General features: G+C 41.4%; 1 protein-coding gene across 1 annotated transcript in view; it reads left to right on the top strand.

Moving 5' to 3' along the window:
• LOC121575043 (metabotropic glutamate receptor 2-like) overlaps window positions 1–14,863 on the top strand; it is a 66,194-nt gene that overhangs the window by 30,229 nt on the left and 21,102 nt on the right. The gene's annotated exons all lie outside the window — the stretch shown is intronic.

Raw genomic sequence — 14,863 nt, 5'->3', positions numbered from 1 at the left:
GGTCGGGCTGGAATAATTATCCACCTGGGAGGCTTGTAGTAGCTGCCCGCAGTAGCTGTTTAAAGCTCTGCTCCTCCACATCGTTTGTTCACAGAGACCTCAGTGACTTTGTCAGCGCAATAACTTCCTGATAGAGAAGTGTGTGTGTACAGTGTGCATGTGTGCATGTGTGATTGTGTGTGTGTGTATTTGTGTATTTGTGTGTGTGTGCGTATTGCTGATGATGAAGTGATCCCACAGACAGAACATGTCATCATGGAGTGTTCCAGTATGTCTGCTTCAGAATCGATTAGCACCATGCCAGTCAAGACATGTAAGGATGTGAATAAGATCAGAATATGATCTGTGACTTTACGATGCCTTTGTTAAGTGCCAATCCTTGGTGAAATATAGTTTGCATCTCAAATGGTACCCTTTTCCCAATGTAGTGCACTACCTTTAACCAGGGCCCATAGGGGACACAGACATCGACACGTCACTTCTGGAATGATTCATCAAGTGCAGTATTCACTTATGCCATGCTTCCTAGCAAGCAAGTTGAAGCAATCAAAATGATGAATGAACAGAACACACATCTTATAGCAACTGGATGTTATAACAAATAACTTGATAGATGGCTCTCTCTGTCAGATGTGATGAGGCAGAGCAGTAGCTTGTGGATGCTTAGTGATTAAGCTTCTGCTCATTAAGTCATGAAGTTACATTGTATTGTACAGTTTATGCCTGACAAAGACTGAGAATATTGAGTCAATCAATAGTTGATCAATGAGATTGTAACTAGGACAATTCAACTATATGGTCTATAGAGGTGTGATCTGACAGAGATAGTTATGTTCCCTTCTTAAAGAATCCGGAAAAGGATCATTTATAATGTCATCCCTCCATAAGGAATACAAACAGAGTAAAATGACTGTTCCTTTGGATCATTCAGTAAGCATGTTTCCAGCAACTCTGCATTCGTTTTTTTGATTCTCCATTCTATATTGAAGCCGTCTAATTAATGCTTGTGTTCAGTGCCTGCATAAAATAAATTTCTGGGGCCGGTCTATACAGATATTATATCTTAATTTGACCAGTTTCTCACGGCACAAAAATAATTTTGCAGCAACAGGACATTTTTATGTGGATTATAATTAATGTACATTTTTGTAGTGGTTGATACATTTTTTGTTAAGATAAATCAAGGATGACATTTTAAAAGTGGAAATTACAAACTTTAGAAGCCTTTTTAAACCTGCAATTTGGATTTCCTCCTGCGCAGGAAAATTAGCTGTGACAACAAGAGTGATCAAATCAAAATAGTACACCTGTAGCTCTCTGTGTGGTAGAGAAACACCAGACAACACGGCAGGGATTGCATTATACACTTCAGTTGAGTCAGTTGAGACCGCAGCGAACACAAGGACTCCCTACTAAAAGAGTAGAGCTTTATGGATCTGTGTTGCCATCTGTGGCCCCTTTGTGGTCAGTGACAGTCAGTGACAGGAGAGCTGAACGGGACTGGATACTTCACCGTGAGTGGGAAAAGGAGCCAGAGAGGGACACTTTACTGGACTGTCGCACACAAAGGTTTGGAAGAAAACAGAGCTTTTGAGTGCTTCCATATGGATTAGCATTCAATCGAATAACATTTCTAATCACATTTGATTTGTCACATGCTTCGTAAAACAACAGGTGTAGACTAACAGTAAAATGCTTACTTACAGGCCTTTCCCAACAATGCAGAGAAAGAAAATAGAGAAATAATAGAAAAGTAATAACATGTAAAAGTAATAATAAATGCACAATGAGTAAAGATAACTTGGCTATATACAGGGGGTACCAGTACCGAGAAAAAGTGCAGGGATACGAATAATTGAGGTAGATACATATATAAGTAGGAATAGAGTGACTAGTCAACAGGATAATACAATTAATAAAGTAGCAGAAGCATATGTGATGAGTCAAAAAAGTTAGCGCAAAAAGGATCAATGCCGATAGTGCGGGTAGCTATTTGGTTAACTATTTAACTAACTATTTAGCAATCTTATGGCTTGGGGGTAGAAGCTGTTCAGGGTCCTGTTGGTTCCATTTAGAATACATGCTTACAGTACAGTCATAATGCCATAGGGGTTCAAGGTTCTGTTGGCAGTGACCTATAGTTCCAGGTCCCCTTCATTCTCACTCCTTTGTGAGGACTGAGGAGCCTGTGATGGAGTTTGTCCGAAGGAGGGCGGCTGCTTACGCACTCAGTCCCACTGTGTCTCAGAGGCAGAGTTGTGTGTATGTGTGTGAGTGTTTATGCTGACATACTCTGTCCCACTGTGCTTCAGACTCAAAAGCTGAATTTACTGTATTAGAGGAAGGGCACCACCAGGGCCAGTGGAATGACGTCACTGGAGAGCTCTGCCCTTAGAGATACAATATAACACTCATATATAAATCTATTCAATGATGTGATGCTGTCTGCATCCTTCAGAGGAGCTGCTTTGCTTTTCCCATCTGTGGGGTGCAATAGGGCCACAGAGAAACAGAGAATCTTGGCACGGACCTGTCCACCTAACTTGGGGTGGGGGGAAGACGCCGAGACACTGCCCCAGCCTGGATGCCAGTCACTGGGGCCAAGGGCTGCCTGTGAGGGGGTTGTGTGATGTGCTGGCCATCTGGTGGTGCATATACCCATGGGCGTCAGAACCAATCATTCACAGCCTCCGCAGGATGCCATTTGGGATGCATCCATAGACTATAACAGGAAACGCAGACAGAGAGCACATGGCACAGCATCCTCCCCGTTTAGATTAGCTGTTTTTTCTCTCATTGATGTGAAAACGCTTCATCGCCATCTGGGATGAGGCTGGGGGCGAAGCATCACTGATGACTAAATGACACTTAGTTCAGGTGCCAAATGATAGGTAGCTGACAAGTTTTATTGCATACTGGAAATTATGCTCTTTAGGCTTTATGAATTGTGCTGTTAATGACTAACCACCACAAGTAGAAATTGGATCTGTGTGGAATGTATTTATGCATGGGTGCAAATGATAATGATATAACCTATACATTTTATAGTGTATCAAAAATGATGCTCTTTATATTAGTTATGCTGCTACTGTATACCCACCACTAGAAATGGAATCTGTGTGGTGCTTGTTGTGGTCAGAGTTGTATTTCTACATGTTCAGCACACTCTTACTCTTTCTACCTGACAGACATGTCTACTAAGGTGGTCTGTTTGTTTACCAGTCCGAGCATTCTGTGGTCATGATTTGTATTCAGACAGAAGGCTTTGTGTGAACTCCTCACAAACCAACACCTCACTCCATGTGAATATTCTAGAAAGTCTCTCTATTTGTCACCTTAAATAAACCTCAGATATACCAGCCCCATATCTGCATGGTGTCCTGTAGATCAATATAGGAAAATATTGCATATGAACATTCAATGTCTTAGAGCAGGTGTTAGATATCAATCCATAAATAGATATCAATCCATAAATTCAGCAAATTATAAAAAGAGACTCGGAACACCCAATCACATTACTAAAATCAAAGTTTAAATCTTAACTCTGTCTCTTTTTTCCTTGAATGTCATGCTTTTGTTTTAAACACTGTGTCATCTCCAATCCTATAAGCAGTGTTTTCCCATCCTGACAGTGGTTCAGTACAGTACGTATGCCAGAACTCAAACGATGACAATCCTTGTCTCCTTCATTAAGCCCAGTTACAGATGGTGGCTGTTAATGACAGGAAAAGAAAACAAACTGCAGTATGTACAGCCATTAGACAGGATACACTTTTAGAACTCTCATAACTTGAGGCAATATGAGTTGTTTGAGGAAGGAGGTCCACTGTGATTTGGGGTGTTGTTATTTCAGGGTGGATAATAATAATGATAAGGTAGATGTAGGAGTGTGGGGGCTCGATTCAATCCGTAGCGCTGAAGTTCCGTGTTGTAGCCTGATTGACATTTAAAGGCAATGTTCCCGCGTTTGCAGAGACTGCTTTCACGGTAAACGGTGCATGTGTCAGCTAAATTGGAAATTACCTTTCAATTTCAATCGCGCTACAGTGCTGATCTTCAGCTCTATACCGATTGAATCGAGCCCTAGGGTTAGAGTGTGCTATAGTAGTGTATAAGTGTTGATTATGTGTCAGAGTGGCTAGGAAGGTGGATGAATCTCTCACCGTGTGTGTTTGTATTTCGAACTGAGCTGAGCTTCACAAAGAGATTGCAATACAGGGTAAAAAAAGACTTCTCCTTTGGTGTGAACTTCAAAAGGGTCTTGTTTATTATGTGCGGTATCATAGCTATCTCCCTCTCTCCCTTCTTCCCTCCCTCCCTCCTCCTCTCCTCCCACCTTCTCCTACCTGAACCTGTTATTTTAAAACGGTACATTTGCAAACTACTGTGAGGCATACTAATTAGTGCGTCAGAATGCCATTTAGAAGTGGGGGGAAACAGTGGAGGTTGAAAAGAGTCCGATTCATGAAGCCCACGCGTATCACACAGAGACAGGCTTTAATAATGCCAGACAATCTATATCCACGTGCGCTCACACAAACACACACGCGCACGCATGTACACACACACACACACAAACCTTCTCTTTTGTTCCTCCCATTTCCCAGAGAACTGTTGTTTTCATTTCTTTCCTTCTCTCTCACAAGGTGACATTAAATAATGTTCATATTTTTGTTCAGAACCTCTGGGTTTCCACACTGCATTTTTAATGTATGTATATGCATGTATACAGTTGAAGTCGGAAGTTTACATACACTTAGGTTGGATTCATTAAAACTCGTTTTTCAACCACTCCACACATTTATTTTTAATACAAATATATTTTTGGCAAGTCTACTTTGTCTACTTTGTGCATGACACAAGTAATTTTTCCAACAATTGTTTACAGACAGATTATTTCACTTATAATTCAGTGTATCACATTTCCAGTGGGTCAGATGTTTACATACACTAAGTTGACTGTGCCTTTAAACAGCTTGGAAAATTCCAGAAAATGATGTCATGGCTTTAGAAGCTTCTGATAGGCTAATTGACATCCTTTGAGACAATTGGAGGTGTACCTGTGGATGTATTTCAAGGCCTACCTTCAAACTCAGTGCCTCTTTGCTTGACATCATGGGGAAATCAAAAGAAATCAGCCAACACCTCAGAAAAATAATTGTAAAACTCCACAAGTCTGGTTCATCCTTGGGAGCAATTTCCAAATGCCTGAAGGTACCACGTTCATCTGTACAAACAATAGTACGCAAGTATAAACACCATGGGACCACGCAGCCGTCATACCGCTCAGGAAGGAGACGCGTTCTGTCTCCTACAGATGAACGGACTTTGGTACGAAAAGTGCAAATCAATCCCAGAACAACAGCAAAGGACATTGTGAAGATGCTGGAGGAAACAGGTACAAAATTATCTATATCCACAGTAAAACGAGTCCTATATCGACATAACCTGAAAGGCCGCTCAGCAAGGAAGATGCCACTGCTCCAAAACCGCCATAGAAAAGCCAGACTACGGTTTGCAACTGCACATGGGAACAAAGATCGTACTTTTTGGAGAAATGTCCTTTGGTCTGATGAAACAAAAATAGAACTGTTTGGCCATAATTACCATTGTTATGTTTGGAGGAAAAAGGGGATGCTTGCAAGCCGAAGAAAACTATCCCAACCGTGAAGCACGGGGGTGGTAGCATCATGCTGTGGGGGTGCTTTGCTGCAGGAGGGCCTGGTGCACTTCATAAAATAGATGGCATCATGAGGAAGGAAAATGATGTGGATATATTGAAGCAACATCTCAAGACATCAGTCAAGAAGTTAAAGTTTGGTTTCAAATGGTTCTTCCAAATGGACAATGACCCCAAGCATACTTCCAAAGTTGTGGCAAAATGGCTTAAGGACAACAGAGTCAAGGTATTGGAGTGGGTTGTGGGTTCGTTTCCCACGGGGGGCCAGTATGAAAATAAAAATGTATGCACTCACTAAATGTAAGTCGCTCTGGATAAGAGCGTCTGCTAAATGACTAAAATGTAAATGTAATTATTCTGACATTTCACATTCTTAAAATAAAGTGGTGATCCTAACTGACCTAAGACAGGGGATTTTTACTAGCATTAAATGTCAGGAATTGTGAAAAACGGAGTTTAAATGTATGTAAAAGGTGTATGTAAACTTCCGACTTCAATTGTATATAGGCGTGACAGGCTTATATCCTCTGGTATCAACTATGATGAAATGAAAAATACCTGGAATCATTTCAGACATTTTTACAAATGCAATGCGAGAGACTGGGGAGAAAACAGCATTACACAGGCTCTCCAAACAAATGATGCAGAACAATGTGTTTGTGTGTGCGTGTGCAGGCGGGATGTTTGTGTGTTTGCTTGCGTGGGTGTGTGTGTTTGTGTGAGTAGGTGTGTTTATCAAGGTGTTTTTTGTTGTTTTAATAGAGGTCATTAACATGTGGTTGATTTGGCTGTGGGTGACTTCCTGGTAAAGAGCACTGTCAGCCGATCCCATAACATCTCACAGGCTGTATCTGTGTGTGTGTGTGTGTGTGTGTGTGTGTGTGTTGTGTGTGTGGTGTGTGTTTGTGGTGTGTGTGTGTGTGTGTGTGTTTGTTTGTGTGTGTGTGTGTGTGTGTGTGTGTGTGTGTGTGTGTGTGTGTGTGTGTGTGTGTGTGTTAATTTTGGAACTCTTTTTAGATTTAGTGTAGTCTAGTCACATTGTTGTCATTTGAATAATGATTTAATCTAGTAACTGTCAAAATGACGAAAAAAGTGGGTCATTTTAATCAGCTAAATGCCCTTTTAGTTTAGTCACATTTGAGTCACATCACATTTTTATTGCCTCATTAATCTATAGTAAACATAAATCACTGACTTCCATGTGCACAAACATACATAGCCTTGTCCGACCATCATATTTTTAGGCATAACATACTATCGCATGAATCTCTTTCCAACAGCCAGATTGGCTGAAGAACACATTACTCTGCAGCAGATAGAAATCACACCCCTTGACAATGCTCCAGACTAACATTTTCCCCTGGTGGCACTGGTGCCACTAACTTTTTCAGTTGGTGGCACCTGCCCATGATTTGGATGTACCAATTTTTTTCTGCGGCGCCACACAATAGATACTTTTTGGAATTACCTTACAAAGTCATTCACAGTGCTTTAGACTATGTAATACACTACTGAGATGGTGGGCTATTAAATAAATAAATTGTTTCATCTAACATGTCCAAGCAGGAATGCATGATTCAAAATATTTTGGTGTACAACCTAATCCAGTGATTGTCATGAATTGTGGGTTGACAATAGGGTATTGTTGTTTTCTGAATTGTGTCTACATCTTTATGTGTAACGAGTTCAAACATGTGCAGTTAATACAGGTAATGAGTGGAGAACAGGAGGGCTTCTTAAAGAAAAACTAACAGGTCTGTGAGAGCCGGAATTCTTACTGGTTGGTAGGTGATCAAATACTTATGTCATGCAATAAAATGCAAATTAATTATTAAAAAATCATACAATGTGATTTTCTGGATTTTTGTTTTAGATTCCGTCTCTCACAGTTGAAGTGTACCTATGATAAAAATTACAATCGGCAGTGTATCAAATACTTGTTCTCCCCACTGTATGTCTCTATAAGCTTGGCACATCTAGCCACTGGGATTTTTGCCCATTCTTCAAGGCAAAACTGCTCCAGCTCCTTCAAGTTGGATGGGTTCCGCTGGTGTACAGCAATCTTTAAGTCACACCACAGATTCTCAATTGGATTGAGGTCTGTGCTTTGACTAGGCCATTCCAAGATATTTAAATGTTTCCCCTTAAACCACTCGATTGTTGCTTTATCAGTATGCTTAGGGTCATTGTCCTGCTGGAAGGTGAACCTCCTTCCCAGTCTCAAATCTCTGGAAGACTGAAACAGGTTTCCCTCAATAATTTTCCTGTATTTAGCGCCATCCATCATTCCTTCAATTCCGACCAGTTTCCCAGTCACTGCCGATGAAAAACATCCCCACAGCATGATGCTGCCACCACCATGCTTCACTGTGGGGATGGTGTTCTCGGGGTGATGAGAGGTGTTGTGTTTGCGCCAGACATAGCGTTTTCCTTGATGGCCAAAAAGCTCAATTTTAGTCTCATCTGACCAGAGTACCTTCTTCCATATGTTTGGGGAGTCTCCCACATGCCTTTTGGCGAACACCAAACGTGTTTGCTTATTTTTTCCTGTAAGCAATGGCTTTTTTCAGGCCCCTCTTCTGTAAAGCTCAGCTCTGTGGAGTGTACGGCTTAAAGTGGTCCTATAGGGTTATTGTTGGTCACTTTGTTGCCTCTCTGATTAATGCCCTCCTTGCCTGGTCTGTGAGTTTTGGTGGGCGGCCCTCTCTTTGCAGGTTTGTTGTGGTGCCATATTCTTTCAATTTTTTAATAATGGATTTAATGGTGCTCCATGGGATGTTCAAAGTTTCTGATATTTTTTTATAACCCAACCCTGATCTGTACTTCTCCACAACTTTGTCCCTGACCTGTTTGGAGAGCTCCTTGGTCTTCATGGTTACGCTTGCTTGGTGGTGCCCCTTGCTTAGTGGTGTTGCAGGCTTTCAGAACAGGTGTATATATACTGAGATCATGTGACAGATCATGTGACATTTAGATTGCACACAGGTGGACTTTATTTAACTAATTATAGTGGGGGAAAAATTATTTAGTCAGCCACCAATTGTGCAAGTTCTCCCACTTAAAAAGATGAGAGAGGCCTGTAATTTTCATCATAGGTACACGTCAACTATGACAGACAAAATGAGAATTTTTTTCTCCAGAAAATCACATTGTAGGATTTTTATGAATTTATTTGCAAATTATGGTGGAAAATAAGTATTTGGTCAATAACAAAAGTTTCTCAATACTTTGTTATATACCCTTTGTTGGCAATGACACAGGTCAAACGTTTTCTGTAAGTCTTCACAAGGTTTTCACACACTGTTGCTGGTATTTTGGCCCATTCCTCCATGCAGATCTCCTCTAGAGCAGTGATGTTTTGGGGCTGTCGCTGGGCAACACAGACTTTCAACTCCCTCCAAAGATTTTCTATGGGGTTGAGATCTGGAGACTGGCTAGGCCACTCCAGGACCTTGAAATGCTTCTTACGAAGCCACTCCTTCGTTGCCCGGGCGGTGTGTTTGGGATCATTGTCATGCTGAAAGATCCAGCCACGTTTCATCTTCAATGCCCTTGCTGATGGAAGGAGGTTTTCACTCAAAATCTCACGATACATGGCCCCATTCATTCTTTCCTTTACACGGATCAGTCGTCCTGGTCCCTTTGGAGAAAAACAGCCCCAAAGTATGATGTTTCCACCCCCATGCTTCACAGTAGGTATGGTGTTCTTTGGATGCAACTCAGCATTCTTTGTCCTCCAAACACGACGAGTTGAGTTTTTACCAAAAAGTTCTATTTTTGTTTCATCTGACCATATGACATTCTACCAATCTTCTTCTCATCCAAATGCACTCTAGCAAACTTCAGACGGGCCTGGACATGTACTGGCTTAGGCAGGGGGACACGTCTGGCACTGCAGCATTTGAGTCCCTGGCGGCGTAGTGTGTTACTGATGGTAGGCTTTGTTACTTTGGTCCCAGCTCTCTGCAGGTCATTCACTAGGTCCCCCCGTGTGGTTCTGGGATTTTTGCTCACCGTTCTTGTGATCATTTTGACCCCATGGGGTGAGATCTTGCGTGGAGCCCCAGATCGAGGGAGATTATCAGTGGTCTTGTATGTCTTCCATTTCCTAATAATTGCTCCCACAGTTGATTTATTCAAACCGAGCTGCTTACCTATTGCAGATTCAGTCTTCCCAGCCTGGTGCAGGTCTACAATTTTGTTTCTGGTGTCCTTTGACAGCTCTTTGGTCTTGGCCATAGTGGAGTTTGGAGTGTGACTGTTTGAGGTTGTGGACAGGTGTATTTTATACTGATAACAAGTTCAAACAGGTGTCATTAATACAGGTAACGAGTGGAGGACAGATGAGCCTCTTAAAGAAGAAGTTACAGGTCTGTGAGAGCCAGAAATCTTGCTTGTTTGTAGGTGACCAAATACTTATTTTCCACCATAATTTGCAAATAAATTCATAAAAAATCCTACAATGTGATTTTCTGGATTTTTTTTTCTCAATTTGTCTGTCATAGTTGACGTGTACCTATGATGAAAATTACAGGCCTCTCTCATCTTTTTAAGTGGGAGAACTTGCACAATTGGTGGCTGACTAAATATTTTTTTCCCCACTGTATGTGACTTCTGAAGGTAATTGGTTGCACCAGATCTTATTTAGGGGCTTCATAGCAAAGGCGGTGAATACATATGCACGCACCACCAATTTTTTTAAAACAAGAAATCCAAATAAAAATCCATTTAAATTACAGGTTGTAATGCAACAAAATAGGAAAAACGCCAAGGGGAATGACTACTTTTGCAAGGCACTGTAATTGAGTTCCCTTCATTCACATGTTAAGCACTAATCAACCAACCTCCTGCATTCTGTATCCAAGTCAAACGTATTCCCAATTATCAGATGTGTGTGAGATTATTGAAATACAATCTCAATGATCGTCTGATTATGAAAGGAACGGGAATGACACATCAACACCCGGAGGAGAATCTCAGTCTCAGTGCTCTTCTTAGCTCTAAAATCAAAATATAAAAACAACCTGGGTTTATTCTGCTCAGCTCAATATTTACCCCAGTTTTGATCTAATACTGAGGTTGTGAGGTGTTGTTATTTCAGTGTTGAGCACTCCACCTGTTCCTTCTGCACAGGTTTACTCTTAATTGACACACAGATCAATGCGGCTTCATCAATAGACAGACAGACATCATGCAGCCTCTCTCAGTCAATACAACTGACTGACTGGAGTTCTTCACTCTACTAGTGTGTATTGTGTATAATATGGTGGTTTTGAACATGATGAACCAGGCAAAGCTGAGCACCATGGCCTTGGACAATGGATACACAGCCCATATTGGCCATAGAGATTGCTATAGAGAGAGTAACAATCTACAAGGTTCACGTAGTCTCCTTGTCATTCAAATGACTGTCATATCTGACATTGACTGACAGTGCACATAGAATTACAATCACTTATAATGACGCTCTGCATTTGATATGGTAATGCACATGCTTGTATGGTCCAATGGTAGAAGGCTGGATGGACGGAGTGTGTGTGTGTGTCTGTGGGTTCTACTAAGCTATTTGGAATTGATTTAAGAAGGCCATATCAAGGATCATTTTGCTATTTTATTAAAAAAATTAAAACCCCTTGAAGTATTAAAAAAATATATACAAAAAGTGTCTGTCCTACAGTGGGCTCTACAATTACTGGCACCCCTGACTGGCAATGCACAAACAATATTTTAAAAAATATAAACAATATAATTATAGAGATAAACTCAAAATACCAACGTGTGAGAAATACTGTACTTTATTAATGTTTCAATGGAACCAACCAAAATCATACAGTTATTTAATACAAAATAAATTTCACCAAAATCAAGGTTTCATAATTATTGGCACTCCTCATGTAGTACTTAGTGCAACCACTACAGGATAACAGCATGGAGTCTTTTCCTGTAATGTTTGACAAGGTTAAGGAACACATTTGGAGGGATTTTGGACCATTCCTCTACGCAGATCCTTTCAAGATCCTTCACATTCTTGGGTTTGTGCTTATCAACTGCCCTCTTCAACTCAGCCCACAGATTTTCGATTGGATTGAGGTCCGGCGACTGAGATGGCCATGGCAGAACATTGATTTTGTTGTCACAGAACCATTTCTGTGTGGATCTTGAGGTATGTTTTGGGTCATTGTCTTGTTGGAAAGTCCACCTACGGCCAAGTCCCAGCCTTCTGGCAGAGGCAACCAACTTGTCAGCCAAAATTGCCTTATACAGTGGGGAAAAAAAGTATTTAGTCAGCCACCAATTGTGCAAGTTCTCCCACTTAAAAAGATGAGAGAGGCCTGTAATATTCATCATAGGTACACGTCAACTATGACAGACAAATTGGGATTTTTTTTCTCCAGAAAATCACATTGTAGGATTTTTTATGAATTTATTTGCAAATTATGGTGGAAAATAAGTATTTGGTCACCTACAAACAAGCAAGATTTCTGGCTCTCACAGACCTGTAACTTCTTCTTTAAGAGGCTCCTCTGTCCTCCACTCGTTACCTGTATTAATGGCACCTGTTTCAACTTGTTATCAGTATAAAAGACACCTGTCCACAACCTCAAACAGTCACACTCCAAACTCCACTATGGCCAAGACCAAAGAGCTGTCAAAGGACACCAGAAACAAAATTGTAGACCTGCACCAGGCTGGGAAGACTGAATCTGCAATAGGTAAGCAGCTTGGTTTGAAGAAATCAACTGTGGGAGCAATTATTAGGAAATGGAAGACATACAAGACCACTGATAATCTCCCTCGATCTGGGGCTCCACGCAAGATCTCACCCCGTGGGGTCAAAATGATCACAAGAACGGTGAGCAAAAATCCCAGAACCACACGGGGGGACCTAGTGAATGACCTGCAGAGAGCTGGGACCAAAGTAACAAAGCCTACCATCAGTAACACACTACGCTGCCAGGGACTCAAATGCTGCAGTGCCAGACGTGTCCCCCTGCTTAAGCCAGTACATGTCCAGGCCCGTCTGAAGTTTGCTAGAGTGCATTTAGATGATCCAGAAGAGGATTGGGAGAATGTCATATGGTCAGATGAAACCAAAATATAACTTTTTGGTAAAAACTCAACTCTTCGTGTTTGGAGGACAAAGAATGCTGAGTTGCATCCAAAGAACACCATACCTACTGTGAAGCATGAGGGTGGAAACATCATGCTTTGGGGCTGTTTTTCTGCAAAGGGACCAGGACGACTGATCCGGTAAAGGAAAGAATGAATGGGGCCATGTATCGTGAGATTTTGAGTGAAAACCTCCTTCCATCAGCAAGGGCATTGAAGATGAAACGTGGCTGGGTCTTTCAGCATGACAATGATCCCAAACACACCGCCCCGGGCAACGAAGGAGTGGCTTCGTAAGAAGCATTTCAAGGTCCTGGAGTGGCCTAGCCAGTCTCCAGATCTCAACCCCATAGAAAATCTTTGGAGGGAGTTGAAAGTCTGTGTTGCCCAGCGACAGCCCCAAAACATCACTGCTCTAGAGGAGATCTGCATGGAGGAATGGGCCAAAATACCAGCAACAGTGTGTGAAAACCTTGTGAAGACTTACAGAAAACGTTTGACCTGTGTCATTGCCAACAAAGGGTATATAACAAAGTATTGAGAAACTTTTGTTATTGACCAAATACTTATTTTCCACCATAATTTGCAAATAAATTCATAAAAAATCCTACAATGTGATTTTCTGGATTTTCTTTTCTCATTTTGTCTGTCATAGTTGACGTGTACATATGATTACAGGCCTCTCTCATCTTTTTAAGTGGGAGAACTTGCACAATTGGTGGCTGACTAAATACTTTTTTCCCCACTGTAAACCACAAATGGGGCCACATATGTGCTCTGAAGAACATACAGCTGCAACACGGCATAGGGCATCTCACAACACATACAAATACATTGTGTGTGTAATGATGTGCATGAAGTATCAAATACTGGATTAATTTCCCTTTTTAAAGATTAATTTCTGGCTATTTAAATTCCCATGAGCTGGAAACTGGGAAGCGAATGAAGGCTGGTGAACGAATGGGAATCTAAATGTGGATTAGTGTGAAGAGGAATTGTTAAATGAGCTCCATAGGAATGGTAGGGCTGTGGAAGCCTCTAGGTATTCCGAGATGCCTGGGGGACAGTGGTAGTTAGTTACAGTAGTGTTAGAACACACATGGGCACGCACATACACGCTCGCATGCACGCACGCACACACACAGTGGAAGTTCCAGTAATGTTAGAACACACATGGGCACGCACTCAGAAACCCTGTGGCGGGAAGGGAGAGATGGAGAACAACATGCTGAAAGCAAGATGATTTTTGTTACCATTCTCTTGCGGACAATGTGTCACTCAATAAAAAAAAGGGCAACATAGACATACACTGACCACTAAACAAACACATGCTTCTTGTGACAATAATTACAATTTCTAATGCTCATTCAACATGATCTGCTTTCAGAGTGGTGCATCACACATAATAATATCCCTCGTTGCTCTCAGCAGCATCCACTTTCACTAGCGCCCACATTGTAGATCAATAGATCTTGTTCAAGTTATTTGGGGCGTAATGAGCTTATGGTGTCAGAATATTGACTGTAGATTCCAACACACACACACACACACACACACACCTCAGTCTGTCTGTCTGGGGGCTTGAGTGTATCTGGCCCTGGACTAGACAGCTTTAAACTGTAAATGGCAAAGCAAGTGTCTAATGTTCTTATCTCAATTATGGTTTTGTTGTTGTTATCATATAATTAAACAGATATGGTTGTTATCCACTATGGCTCTTGCTCCAGGTAATGTGGATAGCTGACATGGTAGACAGGGTTGGAGATAGTGTCAGATTGTGTGACATGTGAAAGGGGCATTGGCTGGAGGCCTCCTCATCTCACCAATGTCAGTCAAACCCTCAGGTAGACACCTGATAGACAGCAGAAGCTGTTTTAAATAAGCTCCTCTGAGGAATACAGACACAGTAGAAATAGGCATTTTTGGACTGGGGCTGCAGAGATAAAGAGATAGACCATTTTTGGACAGCAGAAGATATATTCGATATATATACTGTATGCTTCCCAAATGGCACCCTTTTCCCTATATAGTGCACTACTTTTGACCAGAGCCACTATATAGGGAATAGGGTGC

Source organism: Coregonus clupeaformis, chromosome 10 (genome assembly GCF_020615455.1).
Source record: "Coregonus clupeaformis isolate EN_2021a chromosome 10, ASM2061545v1, whole genome shotgun sequence".
NCBI lineage: Eukaryota > Metazoa > Chordata > Actinopteri > Salmoniformes > Salmonidae > Coregonus > Coregonus clupeaformis.
The sequence above is the reverse complement of the archived record's forward strand: the minus strand, read 5'-3'. Positions and strand labels throughout refer to the sequence as shown.